The 15,925-nt window shown below is 36.6% G+C and overlaps 1 protein-coding gene across 2 annotated transcripts in view; it reads left to right on the top strand.

Moving 5' to 3' along the window:
• Positions 1–6,648: 6,648 nt before the first annotated feature.
• LOC149808204 (tyrosine-protein kinase yes-like) overlaps positions 6,649–15,925 on the top strand; it is a 121,032-nt gene continuing 111,755 nt past the window's right edge. For both annotated transcript variants that reach the window (XM_089974662.1, XM_089974645.1), the window contains exon 1: positions 6,649–6,768. The gene's annotated coding sequence lies outside the window, so the exon portion shown is untranslated. The remainder of the gene's footprint in view (positions 6,769–15,925) is intronic.

The raw sequence follows: 15,925 nt of genomic DNA, 5'->3' as shown, positions 1-15,925 counted from the left end.
CCACGGGCGCTGACGAGGAAGGTGGAAACACTTACCACGTCCACCGCGAATTTGTACATCCTCACTATTTGCCTGTCAGTAAGTCGTATTTGGACACGGTCAACATTGCTATAAAAGGAGATCTGGGACAAAATATTCCATTCACCAAAGGAAAAGTCACGGTGAAACTCCATTTTCGAAAACGGTTCTCTCACGACTCGTAAGTAAGTCATGTATCCAGTGTACCGAGGGGTTGCTCGACAGCGAGGACACGGCTTAGGAGATATGTTAAAATCGGCCTTTCGTTCGGTGGCCGCGGTGTTGAAACCGATGGTGACACGTGGATTGCACGCCTTGAAAGATGCGGCACTGACGCAAGGCAAAGAATTTCTCCAAAATGTCATCATCGACAAACAAAACCCTAAAGAAGCCTTCATGAGGGCAGGCAAAAATGTCTTGCTGCAAACGGGCAAAGACATTTTAGGCCAACGAGAAACACTTATAAATGCCCTGCACGCTACCGAGTCAGGCATTCAGCAAGGACAAGGCAGAAAGAGACGACGAAGAAAACACCCTTTCACCAGACTTCAAGCGAGAAAGGCCAAGAAAAGAAGAACCGTTCGAGACTTAGACGTTTTCGATTATTGAGAAAAGAGACAAAAAAATGATGCACCGAGAATCTTGCGCTTGTTCCAAGACGGAACTGGACCTGTTTGCCATGCCCCCCACGATGATGACGATGCAAGAATCCCAGTGGGTGGAATTTCACCCCGTCTCCTCACTGACCGATTCCGCTCCCATCGAGTTTGAAATCAAAGGACAGCCCGAAGATTACATCGATCTGAATAGCAGTTACTTGTACCTGAAAGTCAAAATTCTAGATAAGACTGGAGGTGCTATAGACGATGAAGCAGTAGCTCCCGTCAACAATTTCATGCATTCCTTGTTCAGTGGAGTGGACTTGTACTTGAATAACAAACTGGTCAGTAGCAGCATGGATACTTACCCTTATCGTGCCTACCTGGAAAATCTCTTGACGTACGGAATAGATGCCAAGAACACTCATCTCAATGCCTGTGTGGTATGGGAAGCTGACGAACCTACCAAGTTTGAAATATTGGAAACTGATGAAAAGAAAGACAACAATGATGGATTTGTAGAACGAAGAAAGAGAATCACGGGAGCCGACACAAGTTTAGAACTGATGGATCGTTTGCATTTGGACATGTGGTTGCAAGAAAAGTATTTGCTGAACGGGGTGGATGTCCGTCTGAGACTGAATCGTAGCAGTGCCGCTTTCCATTTGATGGCTGATAGTGACGGTTACAAAACCAAAATCCTAGAAGCCAGACTCTACGTACGCCGTGTGGAAGTGTTACCTAAAGTGGGAAACGACATCAGTCAGACGTTGAGCAGAACGACCGCCAAGTATCCCATACGACGCGTGGAAGTGAAAACCTTCACCATTCCCAAGGGACAGCGATCCATGATCGAAGATCATCTGTTCCAAGGACAGTTACCCAAACGTTTGATCGTTGGTATCGTCGAGAATACAGCCTTCAACGGAGCTGCCGAAAAAAATCCTTTCTACTTTCAACACTTTGGCGTGTCCAAAATCGAAGTCAGTCGCGATGGCAAGACCTTGTGTACCCGACCTTTCGAACCTGACTTTACCAAGAAGAATTACTTGAGATCGTACTTGTCCCTGTACGAAGCCACGGGACAGTTAGGAACCAATACCAGTCACGGTATTACGTACGAGGATTATGCAGGAGGCTACGCTTTGTGGGCTTTCGATTTCACTCCAGACCAAGGCAGCGACGAGGGACATTTCCACCCTATAAAATCCGGCCAGATTCGTGTGGAAATTCAGTTTAAAGACCGAGACCCTGATGAAACGGTGAACGTCATCCTGTATGCAGAATTCGATAATACCATAGAAATCAACAGTTTGAGAGAAGTCATCCTAGATTACTAGAAACCATGGAAGACTGTTTTCCCTCTTTACCTAGTGGAGAAACTTTTAGTGTTGCATTGTTGTTAAAAAATGTTAGAGTCGTTGTTGTTTAGTGTTAAGTGATTTTTGAATAAAAAATGTTGTGTTTTGAAAAAATTGTTTGATGTTATATTGTTGGATTATTGTTAAAAATGTTAGAGTTGTTGTTTAGTGTTAAGTGGTTTTTGAATAAAAAATGTTGTGTTTTGAAAAAAATGCCTTTGTCTTTTGTTTAGCTATAAGAATGTTGGATTGATGCTCTTTCATTTCTTACTATCCCTCTCATGACACTCACTAAACGTTGCGACTCAAAAACCGTGTGGGGATGTTTTCCTTCATGTCCGCGCTTTGACTTTAAGAACCGGGTTGTTTCCAGTCTAACCATCCATTGTCGACTCATCCTCCTAAGAAGATGTGCTCCAAACTAGCTAAACTCAACGAAGCCTACGTGAATTTGCATAGGGTCAGACACAGTCTGATACCGAAGCCAGAAGAAATAGAGAATGTGAGAATGTTAAAAATCACTGAAGACCTGATAGAAGAGCTCTTCAGAGAAGAAATGAACAGGGAAAAAGAAGAATGGACAGAGAAGTACAGACTTCAGAGACAGCAGCAACAGCAGCAACAACAACAACAACAACAGCATCAGCAACCTGAAGCTGACAGAGGCTTTGTCGATTGTCGTATCGACACCAAAGAGTTCTTCTTCTCTTTCCGAAGAAGCAGACCTATCGCCAGAAAGTCTATCCTCAGAGGACATCGCATTCTTAGAAACTAAAAAATGCCATAGCAAACAAAAAAACAGCCCTTTTCAGGGCTACCCCCCAATACTCTAGAAAAGAAATAACGATCGATTTGCCAATGTGTGTAGGTAGAGTAGTGTGAAAATAAACACTAACTCTTTTTAAAAAATGTGAGGGTATGTGTTTGTGAGTTTGTGTGTTTGTAAGTGATCAAGTACATTGGTGTGGATAGTAGATTAAAATGATGTCTTTATTTGGTGTTTGAGGTGTAGATTTGAGGTTAGATTGGATTGCTTTGCGTATGTGGATAGTCTATTGAAGTGATTTATAAAAAATTTTAAAATAGTGATGGGTAGCATAAAAAAGTGAGTGAGTGTTTCTTTTAGGTCCGCGCGTTGTTGTTTTTGGTCATGATGTAGGTAACATCAATTTTGTTTTTTAGGGGGATGTTTTCCTTCACGTCCGCGCTTTCACTATAAATTGAAACTCGCTGGGAAGTCTAGCTACCCTTGTTGATTGATCAACACCAAAAATGAACACGAGACTGTCTAAACTGTTGGAACTTCATGTGCATCTGGAATATGCCAGGCGCCTGTTGAATGAACTGGCCGCGGAAGCCATTGTGGAGGAGGGAAGGATAAGAGAGGAGGAGGAAAGAAGAAAAAAAGAAGAGGAGGAGAGAAGATATAAAGAAGAAGAAGAAGAGGAAAGAAGATACAAAGAGGAGGAGAGAAGAAACAAAGAAGAGGAGGAGGAGAAGGAAAAGAAGAGAAGAAGAATAAATTTCAGAATCCCAGAGAGCGAAAATTGGGATTCTGAAGCGACATATCCTGCCTCTGCTCTCTCCCCCCAAAAAGTAAAAAGTAACTGGGGGATAAGATGTGTATGTGGCGCCAGGCCTGGAAGGTGCCACCATTAACCAGGTGTCCATGAAGTTCAAAAAAAAAAACAGCCCTTTTCAGGGCTACCCAATACTCTAGAAAAGAAATAACCATCAATTTGCCAATGCGTAGGTAGAGTAGTGTGAATATAAACACTAACTCTTTTTTAAGATAGTGTGAGGGTATGTGTTTGTGTGTTTGTGTTTGTACCCGCTCACGTACGATTGTGTGAATAGTAGATTATGGATTTGTTTATTGTTCTTAGCGTATGTGAAGAGTATAGTTTGGGTTTTGTAAGCGCTCACGTACGATTGTGTGGATAGTAGATTATGGATTTGTTTATTGTTTCTTAGCGTATGTGTTTGTGTGTTTGTGTTTGTGTGTTTGTGTTTGTACCCGCTCACGTACGATTGTGTGGATAGTAGATTATGGATTTGTTTATTGTTTCTTAGCGTATGTGTTTGTGTGTTTGTGTTTGTGTGTTTGTGTTTGTACCCGCTCACGTACGATTGTGTGGATAGTAGATTATGGATTTGTTTATTGTTTCTTAGCGTATGTGGAGAGTATAGTTTGGGTTTTGTAAGCGCTCACGTACGATTGCGAGGATAGTAGATTATGGATTTTGTTTATTGTTTCTTAGCGTATGTGTTTGTGTGTTTGTGTTTGTACCCGCTCACGTACGATTGTGTGGATAGTAGATTATGGATTTGTTTATTGTTTCTTAGCGTATGTGGAGAGTATAGTTTGGGTTTTATTATATGAAATGAAAAAGTAGGGGATGTTTTCCTTCACGTCCGCGCGTTGTTTGGTCATGATCTAGGTAAGATCAATTTTACGTTTTAGGGGGATGTTTTCCTTCACGTACGCGCCTTAAGTATAAGAACCCACAGTATTCGTCGTTCAAACCATTCTGCAAAGAATAAAAAAAGAAGATGGCTTCTAACCAAATGGACAAAATACAAACATTACAAGACGTTTTAGACAACTTAGGAATGATGGAGCAGATGTTGATAAGACTGGTTGAAGACCATTATTCCTATAGTCCCCATCGTGTAAAGATGGAAATTAATAACTTAAAAAAGGTAAAGGACAGGATTAGTGGTGTCATGAAAGAGATAAAGGAGGAGAAGGAGGATGAAGAGGAAAGAATAAGAATAAGCAAATGGAACGAAAAGATTGAAAAAGAAGAAGAAAATGAGAAGAGGAAGAAAGAAGATGAGGAAGAGAAGAAGAAAGAAGAGCAGGAGAAAAAAAAGAAAGAAAAGAAGAGAAAGAGTGTTGGAGATAAAATAAGAACTTGGTGGAGAAAAAGAAGAAACTAGAAGCAGAAGAAAACCCAAAGGCCCTTTTCAGGGCCAGCCATATTTCTCGAAAAGAGATAGCCTTTCCATTGCCTACCCCTTTTTTAAAAAAAAATTAAAAAAAAAAATCCCATATTCAATTCCCCTTTGTCCCTAAACAATCCCCAAACTCTATTCCCCCATGTTAAATTCCCCTTGTACGTATATCGGCCCACAATTTTTTTCCCATGTTAATTCCCCTTGTACGTATATTAACCCACGATTTTTCGCCATGTTAAATCCCCTTGTACGTATATTGACCCACGATTTTTCGCCATGTTAAATTTCCATTGTACGTATAGTGGCCCAGGGGTCTCCGTAATGCTAATTTCCATTGTACGTATAGTGGCCCACCTTACTACTACGGTCTTTAAAAATAAATAATATATACTGTTAACAGAGTTTATATTTCAGACATTTTAAAGTTATCTCATTAACTGTATGGTATGTTGCAATTAACCCCATGTAATCAATGGGGTGAAGGGCAGGATGGTATTCTTTCCCCATTGTTATTTAATACATATAATAAACGAGTTAAATCGTAAGCTCGGTCAGTGTTATGTGGGTTAGTCTACCACCAAATGCGTTGTTTCTTAACAATTTTAGTTTTGCTGATGACATGTCATTGATAAGTCCTTGTATCACAGGTTTAAGGAAATTATTAAAGATACGTGAACAATACGCATTTGAGAACGATATCATCTATAATACGAAAAAATCAGTATGCATGGTCTTTCAGCCAACATCTTTCAAATTACCATCTCCTCCCCCCCACCCCCGTACCTCTCAACGGCAATGCTCTTACATATGTCAACAGTTATACGAATTTGGGTCATATTTTGAAATCCAATCGGTCGGATAATGAAGATATGATGAGATATTACCGATTTTTGTGTACTCGAACAAACATACTTCTACGTAAATTTAACAATTGTTCATTGAATATCAAAATTAGATCATTCAAATCTTATTGCTGCACTATGTATTGTGCTCCTCTGTGGACAAACTTTAGTGAATGTATGAAAAGAAAACTAGTTATTGGTTATAATAATAGTCTTCGTTTTCTAATAGGTCTTCCTAGGTGGAACAGTGCCTCCAGCATGTTTGTAAATTATAATGTATTCAGTTTTGATGAAGTAATGAGAAAGTATGTTTTCTCAATAATGACAAGAATATCTAATAGTAAACACTGTATATTCAAATCTCTTTGGAACTATGACATTCATTTAAATTCTCATATTATTAGTAGATGGAACAAATTACCCTTTAAATGTACCATTTCATTTCATTCTTAACAATGCATGGCACAGTTAATTGTTGTAGATGTATCTGTGTCCTTGTATGTATGATATATATGTTTTTTATGTTACAATGTTTTTACTTTATACTTATATTTTAATTTAGAGTTATGGACCTTGTAGTCTGAAATAAGAATTCTTATCTTATCTTAATTATACAATATATCTTTTTACGCAGTTTATACGGTATCTAATTAAGTATACGAGATAGCTTATTAAGCATTAAGGGTGTGTTATATAATGCAAGATTATTATGTAGGTATCTTATAAAATGCATAAGCTGTACTGTAAATTTCAACGATATCTGTGTTATATTTTGTGTGAGATCTAACTAATCAGGCTCGCCATACTTAAGCATATTGAATACAAGGGACCTAAGTAACTATTTTGTCCAAAGTTATCTACCTTCAAGAGGGAGGGCGCTGTTAATGTTCAAGTGGTTCAACTTGTGAGGGTTAAATTTACTTCCTCGAAGCCCATCAGTAAGTTAGTTTCCTAAACCAGAAGACGAAGCAGGAGATGCGTTACTTAGTAAGTACAAAACTTTCCAGATTGTCATTGAAACTTCTTGTTACAGCTGTCATTGGAATTTGTCATTGATCTTTGCCCGGAATTTTGGGAAGCAGTGAATAATACAGCGCTCCTTTTCATTCAGTGTACTTACCTTGGTTTTATCGGGGATATCAAATAGGCCTTGCATCTAACTTCCTGGTAAGTCTGCAGTACCAGTGAGAGCAATTCATTGGGTTTTTTGTTGTTTTTTGTTGTTGTTGTTTAAAATCTGTTGTATTGTAATGGAGAACAATGAAATATCTAAACATAGACGTGATCAATATCTTTTGGTTTCTTCTTTTATTTGTTTTTGTTTTCATATGTGGTATTATTATTATTATTATTATTATTTTACATGCCTTAAGTAACTTGTAGATTATCTGGCTTTATGGGTGGGGGTGGGGTGGAGTGGGGACAGATTTAGCCCGGGTAATCGGTCGTCCGGATGATCTGGAAGTACAGTCATATCAATGGAAGCATATGGATTGAGTAATATTTAAATAAACAGTAACGTTTTGTATTCATTTGAAAGGAGCAGAAAAAGAAGGAACAATAAATATATTGAGCAACAGTGAATGTGATAATAACGGATCATTTTCACGTTTGTTGTCTACTTTTCTTGACAGTTACATAATTAAGCAGGAAACTTATTATGCAGTCCTTTACCAGAATCAGTTATCTAATTCAAAAAAAACTTTGACTCATGATGACACTTCAGTCTAAGTAGGTTGTTCGATCAAAAGTGCATTGTTGTGAGTGGAGTGGAATTTTTGCATTGATCTGAAACATACTTACAATACATGGATTGCTGAAAAATCTAGATATTTGCCCATCAGGTATTATTTAATAAATAAATAACAATTCATGGACTGAGGTACATCATTGTTTATATAAAAAGCTGATAAAGTGCCTACAAATTGACACATGACATACAGTTAAGACGACAGTAGAATAGTCTTGTTACAGCAGCTGATGAATAAAGTGAAATGTCAGTTATTTTCTGCTGGCAACCTTTTAAATAATGGTAACTATGGTACAAAGGAGGACAATGTAGATACCAGTATTTGAACAGCTGTGAAAAATATTTTCTCAGCCTGTATTTTTACTTAAGAAATGTGTTATTTAGTTGTTTTACTTTACTTCCAGTCCTGGTTGAAAATGAGATTTGATTGAAGCAAACATTTTCAGTCCTGTGTGGTGAAGTAAAGCTGTTTTTTGTTGCTGACGTGCCTAAAACTCGACCCACTTGCCCCCTTTGGCTTAAATGATCTCAACACACTCAATCCCTTTAGCTTAATGAACTTAATGAACTCTATCTACACACTCCATTTAACTAAAATTAACAGTTTTGAGATGACCATCAAGTGTGCACAGTGATCTGGTTGGTCTAGTGTGTTCCATTATTGTGTTAAAAACAGTACTGATTAAAATCAATATTGCTTTCTTAATACTTTTTAATTACAATATAGTAATACATCAAAAGGTTAGAGATCTTTTTCATTCCAATCATTGACAGTATTTTCAAAAAGTGATTTGTTGGTGTCTTAACAACTGTACGTGAAGTAAATACTAAACACCTATCGGAGATATCTCTATCCATGCTACAATGATAACATAGGTGTTAATTTTATGTTGTCTTATGAATACAGATATTAAAGGCCTTTGATCAAGGTAAGCTTTTATTATTGATCAGTGGTCAGTCACCTTTGTTGTCTTTAATCATACTTGATCAACTTGGTATTTTTATATCATCACAACGTCAGATATTTAGAAAGAATAAACTTTCTTTCTTTGTATCATATTCTCTTCCTCCCACTCTTCACAAATTTCTACTTGAAAAATATCATTATAATTATAACTATATGAGATACTTTCCATTTGTGTTTTTTTCTTCTTCTGATTTCTGTTAATTCTTTTCATGTGGGTTTTTGTTATCTGGAACTTAGTTTTTGTTACAAAATATACATTGTGAAATGTACAAAATTCAAGGACACAGTAGATAATTTGCTTCCAGATAATTGATGTTTTTGCTGTATCTAGACTATTCATTTATTTATAAATAAAATGTAGTAATCTATCTGTCACATCAGCCATTTTATTGGGGTTAATGTGGTTCATTGAAAGCATCCTGTTAAAGTTACGGGCAATTTGTTCTGTGTAAAAAATCGGAAAGTGAACCATACACTGCTAGAAATCAAACACACTAGCTAGCAATTCAAGATCGTTTTAGGCCAAAATATAATGTCTTTCCTATTGTACTGGTTGTAAAATTTGGGTGGGCTGGTCATTTTTTAAAAATAAAACATATATTTAATGTGATTTTTTTAAAACTGTATTTTATTTTTTTATGCCATGGGGGGAAAAAGTTCTAGGGTCAGGAGTGAGAAACAGGAATGATTTGCTGACTTGAAACACATCTTTTTTTGCCGTATGGAAAATTAGCCTGGTTTTTCAACTCGGATCTTATTTTGTCAGTTAATTTCCTCTTTTAGCTCAGTAGTTTCATTTTAATTATTTTAATCTGCGTTAATCTTCTGTCTGTTCCTTGTTTTGAATTCTGTAATTTCATACATGTCTCTTTTCTTTTATCTCCATGAGACAAAATCAACATTCCTAAAAGCTACATTTTTAAGAATAATTCTTAGACCACTCGGGAGCCGAGTGGTCTAAAGCGCTCTCCGTTATGGATCACTGCCATATCACCTCTGTCTGCGTAGGTTCGAGTCTCGGATTCAGCCAATTTGGGTATGTGAGAAAGCTTGCCAGTAGCTTCTTGAGGGTCAGTGATTCTTTCCGGGGATTTCCCGGGTTCTTCCTCCACCATTAATACTGGCCGCCATGTATAGTCTATCTTGTGCTGAAAAATGGTGTTAAACCCTACAACAACAACAACAATAGACCACTCAACCACCCTGGGCCCCAAGGACCTACCTAAACAGTAAATGAAAAAAAAGCAGTGGTAATGTCTGTGGAACCTAGAACAATTTAAAATCTCCACTGATCTCAGAAATGGGGCTAGATTGGGAAGACGCTGCTGATTACATGCATATCGTTGCCATCATCCTTAAATATACAGGAGAACTCTAGAATGGAAAGTATGTATCTTTTTTAAAAAGATGATGCAGAGTTGGAAATAGAAGATTTTGGCAAATTGCATAAAATTATAATATTTATTTATTTATTTATTTGTATATACATATAAAATATATCAGAAGAAAATCCCCAAAACAAATCTTGACCATAAAAAATTTAAACTTGACATTGTTTATGTTCATTTATTTTATTCTTTTAAATGGCTCCATTAGAGGCAACCAAAATGGACACTCTCTACTCTTTTCTTGTCAGGTCAAGCACAAACAAAACTTAACACACATTTGGATTACAAAACAAAAATTTAGGAATATTGTTGTAATTTTGGTCATTACTAGTGCTGTTGCACTGGCACATCTTGCTGGTGGTGATGGTTGCAACGCTTTTATTTGAGTCTACGTTCCTTAGAATGCCTCTTCATGCATATTTTTGCATTTAATACATTTTTGCACACTAAACTAGTTTTGACTGAATACGTTGTCCAAGTTTTTCCCTCCAAGTCCCCATTGATTACATTATAAACATTGTCCCATATTTTCCCTTTCAGTCCCCATATTAAGTTATGGTTGAATTTTCACTTGATATGTATTAGTTTTAGTTTGTTACATGTATCTTATAAGGATGTGACAAATTTACCACTGTTTACATGCATGATAGGAAGTTATTATGCAATTTATAATATCCAGTAAGTCAGGTTTCGTGTGTATCTTATGCAATTTATAATATCCAGTAAGTCACAAGTTTCATGTGTATCTTATGCAATTTATAATATTCAGTAAGTCAAGTTTCGTGTACATCTTCCAACACATTCACGCTGAAATTACTGTAGTAATCGTGTGATTAAGATGGTGGCCAGTTTTTGCATGGGATAAACCCCAGTAGTGGGGTGGGGTGGGGGGACTGGTTTGCATGGCATAAACCTCTGGGGTGGGGTGGGTGATGGGGTTTACTTAATAATGGGTATAAAAGAAAAACCTATTGAATTAAATTTTGGAGTAGGACATTCAATTTGTTACTTTTGTATCTATACTGGTATATTGTATACCATAATATACTCCCCTCAACAACAAAAAACATCCCTCAGAAAGTAATGAATGGCATTGGTCTTTTAACATTAAATTAATGCTTTTTATTTTCTTATTTTAAAAAATCTAATAGCTTCAAAAATTTATTGTGAATTGCAATTTTTTCTGAAAGATCTTTTTTGCCTTGGAGAACTAGCAGGTCATTCTAGCATAGAAAACTATTTGAAGAGATTAGTTTTGGCAGGATTTCCAAAATGATACATTTTCTTTGGTAAGTATATATTTATGATTGGAAGAATAAAATATATAAAACATTTGTTTTATTATAATGAATCAAATTTGCTGCTTGGTGATTTTGCAATGAATACAATTTGCTGAGTGTCATTATTGTAATGAATAAAATTTGCTGATTGGCATGATTGTAATTAATCAGGAATAATAAAAAAAAATCTGACACATGTGGGTGAACATTTGCATATCAAGGGCAGCTATTCATAAGGCCAACATCTCCTACATTTTTATATTTAATCTGTGTGAGGACACTTGTCCAGTGTTGCATCTTGAGTTTAGGATTGAGTTTCTGACGGCTTTTGACCACATGTTATGCAAATCATGACCTCCCTGGGCATCCATGTATGATCATTATATCTAATGCAGTCAATTATGTGTCCCTATTTAATTGTGTATTGGGGATTGGGGAAATATTGTAATTATGTGTCCCTATTTAATTGTGTATTGGGGATTGGGAGCATTTGGGCTAATATCAATCCAGAAACAACGCAAGGAAAATTTAGCTGGTAGGTTAAAAATATTACCTATTAAAGACCGAATCTGTTGGAGAAAAGCCAAATTAATGTACAGGATATCCCATAATAGTGCTTCTGAATATTTACAATCACTATTCCAGTATAGGCTACTTAGTAATACTCCCCACCTGCGATCCATGTCTACTGAACAGTATAAAATTCCCAAACCAAATAAGGAGTTATTTTTAAAAAAAGTTTCCAATACTCTGGAACTCTGCTCTGGAATATTATTCCAGTTGAGATTAGAAATGCCCACTATTTTCTTCTTCCAAACCCAATATATCCAGTGGCTTCAGAGATGCAGCTAAAATTAATAAATTCTTTGTATGAGGGCTTCAAGGTAGATTAGTTCTTAGCTGATTGTTTTATCCTCTTTAAATAAGGTCATTATTATTATTATAACAACTACATGTATCATCTTTGTGTATATCTGATGGAGATACAAAATTAGATAGGGAAAAAGTGTACAGTGCAAATGATCAAAGTGTTGATGCCAATTGTTACAATATAAAGTAAACATGGTGGCTGGATTCTGACAATAGAAACACATTGATGGCACTTTGCTTTGTTCCAACCCTGTTGATTCATTGTCTTTGAGCGGCTCCGAAACTCTTCACCTTTGGTTCTTCAACCTCTATTCCAGTAATTTGAATAACAGTAGATTGGGAATACTCTCATTAAAATGTGGAATGCCTGTGATATCAGCATTACTGCCAATAATTCAAGATCATTTGAACAGAATCATCAACAAACACCATCCGGATATCTGGTACCTTCTTCAGTGCATTAAAGATGAGGAATCATCTGTGGGAGTAGCTCTGCAACATATATCAGCTGGTCAGCAAGGAAGAAGATCTGTTAAGAAGTACAAGAAGCCAAATTTTTAAGTGGCCACTCTTTGCCAATGATACCAGAGACGAGATATTGATGTCATAGCCTTGATTAGTGCTGTTTCACATCCTTTGCATTTAACATGCAATAACTTAAAATTGCTCAGTTTATTATGTCACATGATCATTTTCTTTCTTTCATTATTTGTAATTGCTTTTGAAATCTCATTTTTGATTGACTTCACATGCCAGTTTTGTATCTATCCTAATAGAAAGTCTGTTTCTGTGAATATAGGTTTGATCTTTAATTAAGTCCAAATTTTATGTTATTTCTCTTTCGGTTTCAGTTCTGAGTTGTTCTTATTGCCCTTGTTATTGCCTTTTTAAGATCTAATTCTTTTTTAAAATTTCTAATAGATTTTTATTATTTATCGCCCATTTGTCTGTCATGGAAATGACAAGTAGTGGAAATGCCAGATGCAGAAATGCATGTCTCTGATCCCATGAGAAACCTTTATCATCAGGTTTCTCTGTAATTGATTATAAATCATAGTTTTGCTAATTTAATTTGCTTTTAAAATTTTCTGCAGTTTGATGCAGGCTAAAAGTATGTGCTATGCCTAGTATTTGCGTTGAATGTTGATAAAATACATGTCTAGTTATGAAATACATGTCTAGTTATGAAATACATCTCTAGTTATTTAAACTTAGAATTTGTCACCTTTAAAACTTGTTAAATCTGCATGCATGTTGATTTTCATTAGAGAAGCTTTCTCGGCATTGTCTTAACACCTCAAAAACACAGAGACGTTGCCTTCCAATGGGCCAGTAACTGCAAAGTTGAGAAATAATGCAAAATAAAAATGTATTAGCATTTTAACATCATTATAGTAGCAAACTACTCCGTTCGCCTAGTGGTTAGAGCGTCCGCCTCGGAAGCGGGAGGTCATGGGTTTGAACCCCGGCTGAGTCATACCAAAGACTTATAAAAATGATACTAACAGCTGCCTCGCTAGGCACTCAGCATTAAGAGGTTAGTATTAGGACTTGTCAGCCTGGTGTCAGGATCATGTGACTGGGTGGGACATCATGCTACATGTCTGCAGCATGATGCCCCAGTGCTTGACATCACTTATAATAAACTGGTACACTGCAGATATTGTAGCGATATGACTGAAAAATTGTTAAAGCTACGTTAAAAATCCTAATCACACACACACTCATTATAGTAGCACAGTGGTTCCCAACCTGTAGGCAGTGGGCCTTGGGTGAGGGAGCCTTGGGTTTGTTCCAAGGAAGCCTAAAAGTACAACTATTAGCATGCAGGGGTCTGTACATGTTTTTTGAAGTTAAGAAAGGGTCCTCATACTTGTAAAGGTTGTGAATCACTCGATTAACGCTTTGTTTTTATGGCCTCATTGACTGCTGCAAGGGCATCTTGATTTGATCTTGTCTTGTTCATTCACCTTTCCATTCCATTCGAGTCTAAGATTCAGCCAATGTGGGCATGTGAGAAAGCTTGCCAGTAGCTTCTTGTGGGTCGGTGGTTCTTTCCGGGGTTTTCCGGGTTCTTCCTCCACCATTAATACTGGCCGCCATGTATAGCCTATCATGCTGAAAAATGGCGTTAAACCCCACAACAACAACAACAACAACCATTCCCAAAACAGGGATTTCCATTGATTTTGAAGTTGAGTCAAGGTCTCATGGCTTGAAATATAGGGAGTCCCATGGAATATCTAGGATGTTCCGAGTAAATTAAATATGTTAAGAGCTTTACTTTAAGTAATACAACAACTGAACACATTTTGTTTTGTACATTTTTGTGCAAGGGATGGTCTTGTCTATTGTGTTCCCTTTCCATCTGTTAGCACAAGTTTGTTATCACTACATCCCCTAAACTACTTGGAGGATTGCCTTGAAACTTTATTTGCATATTCATCCCATGGTCTGCTTGGTTCTGAGTATAAATGGTGCAGCTTGGACATCCAATATCACCACCAGTGTCCATTTTGAAAATTTTGTTATAGCTACATCTCCTGAAAGGATGGTCTTATCATCATGTGGTTTTAAAGACAGATTCTCATGATATTAAGTTGAGCATAAAAGAATGGTGCTTATATGATGTCCAATATGGTCACCACAGTGGTTATCTTGAAATCTTGTTGTCTTTAACACTGGGTTTTTGTAAAAGACTTTATGATGTTTATCTGGTCTTAAATGAAAATTGTGCTGATCTGACCATCCACTCTGGTTGCCAGGGCAGCCATCTTAAAAAAGTGCTATTATTACTTCTCCAGAATGGATGGTCATATCAACATTGGAAGACATTATGATGTCTAGTTGATCCCAAATAAAAATGATACCAATCTGATATCCAATATGGCTACCATTACAGGCATCTTAAAATTCTTGTTATCATAACTAGATTTGAACAGAAAGTTATACTGATGTGCAATTTTCACCAGAAGACTTCTTGTGATGTCCAATTCGTCTTAAATGAAAACGGCGCCAACATGAAATCTATATCTGCCACAGCAGCCATCTTGAAAATCTTGTTTTTTATACTCCTGAATTGAAAGTCATTTCTTTCAGATATTGTTTCTACTTTGGAAATGGATGGCTATATCAGCATGTGGTATTCACCAGTAGACTTCTTATGAGACCTAGTTGGTCCTAAATGAAAATGTTACTTTGCTAATTAGCAATTCATTGGCATACATTTCCAGGCATTGAAAAATCAGTTCTCAGCATATATGATAGAGAGCATTTAAGATAGATAATTTACTTCTCACAATTCCTTTAAATCAGGGGTGTCAAACTCAATCGCTCAGCGGGCCAAAACTCAAATCACACGTAAGGTTGCGGGCCGAACAGGATAAACATTCAATAAGCGGAAAATTAAACCTTTTTTAAACATTTAAAACAGAAAAAAGTTTTAATAATAAAAAATCATTGGCATACCCATTTTCGCTCTTATGCCAATTTGTCAGAGCTGGATGTTTGGCAAGGCTGCTAATTAGGGAATTTGATTTGCACTTTATATCACAGGGCCATTAAAAAATATTTTTGCCTAAAATTCTCTCTCGGGTCGGATATAATTGTACGCCGGGCCTGATATGGCCTGCGGGCCTTGAGTTTGACACATGTGCTTTAAATAATATAAAACCTTTTTTGCAGTATATTATATGTTAGATGCTAAAATAAATCCAGCAAAGAAATCCTATATAATAAATATGCTGGAAACATGAGGTGTCAAAATGTGTGCACCAGATAGTTTTTCTTCACCTCAGTTTTTTGTGTGACATGGCTGAAAACAACGCTAAAGAGAAGAGTAGACAGAAGTCAGAAGAAAAGGATAGCGAACAAAGTTTTGCTTTAGGCA

The sequence above is a fragment of the Sinohyriopsis cumingii genome, chromosome 1, assembly GCF_028554795.1.
Source record: "Sinohyriopsis cumingii isolate HCF-2022 chromosome 1, ASM2855479v2, whole genome shotgun sequence".
Classification (NCBI taxonomy): domain Eukaryota; kingdom Metazoa; phylum Mollusca; class Bivalvia; order Unionida; family Unionidae; genus Sinohyriopsis; species Sinohyriopsis cumingii.
Note: the sequence above shows the minus strand (reverse complement) of the source record. Positions and strands in the feature narration are given on the sequence as shown.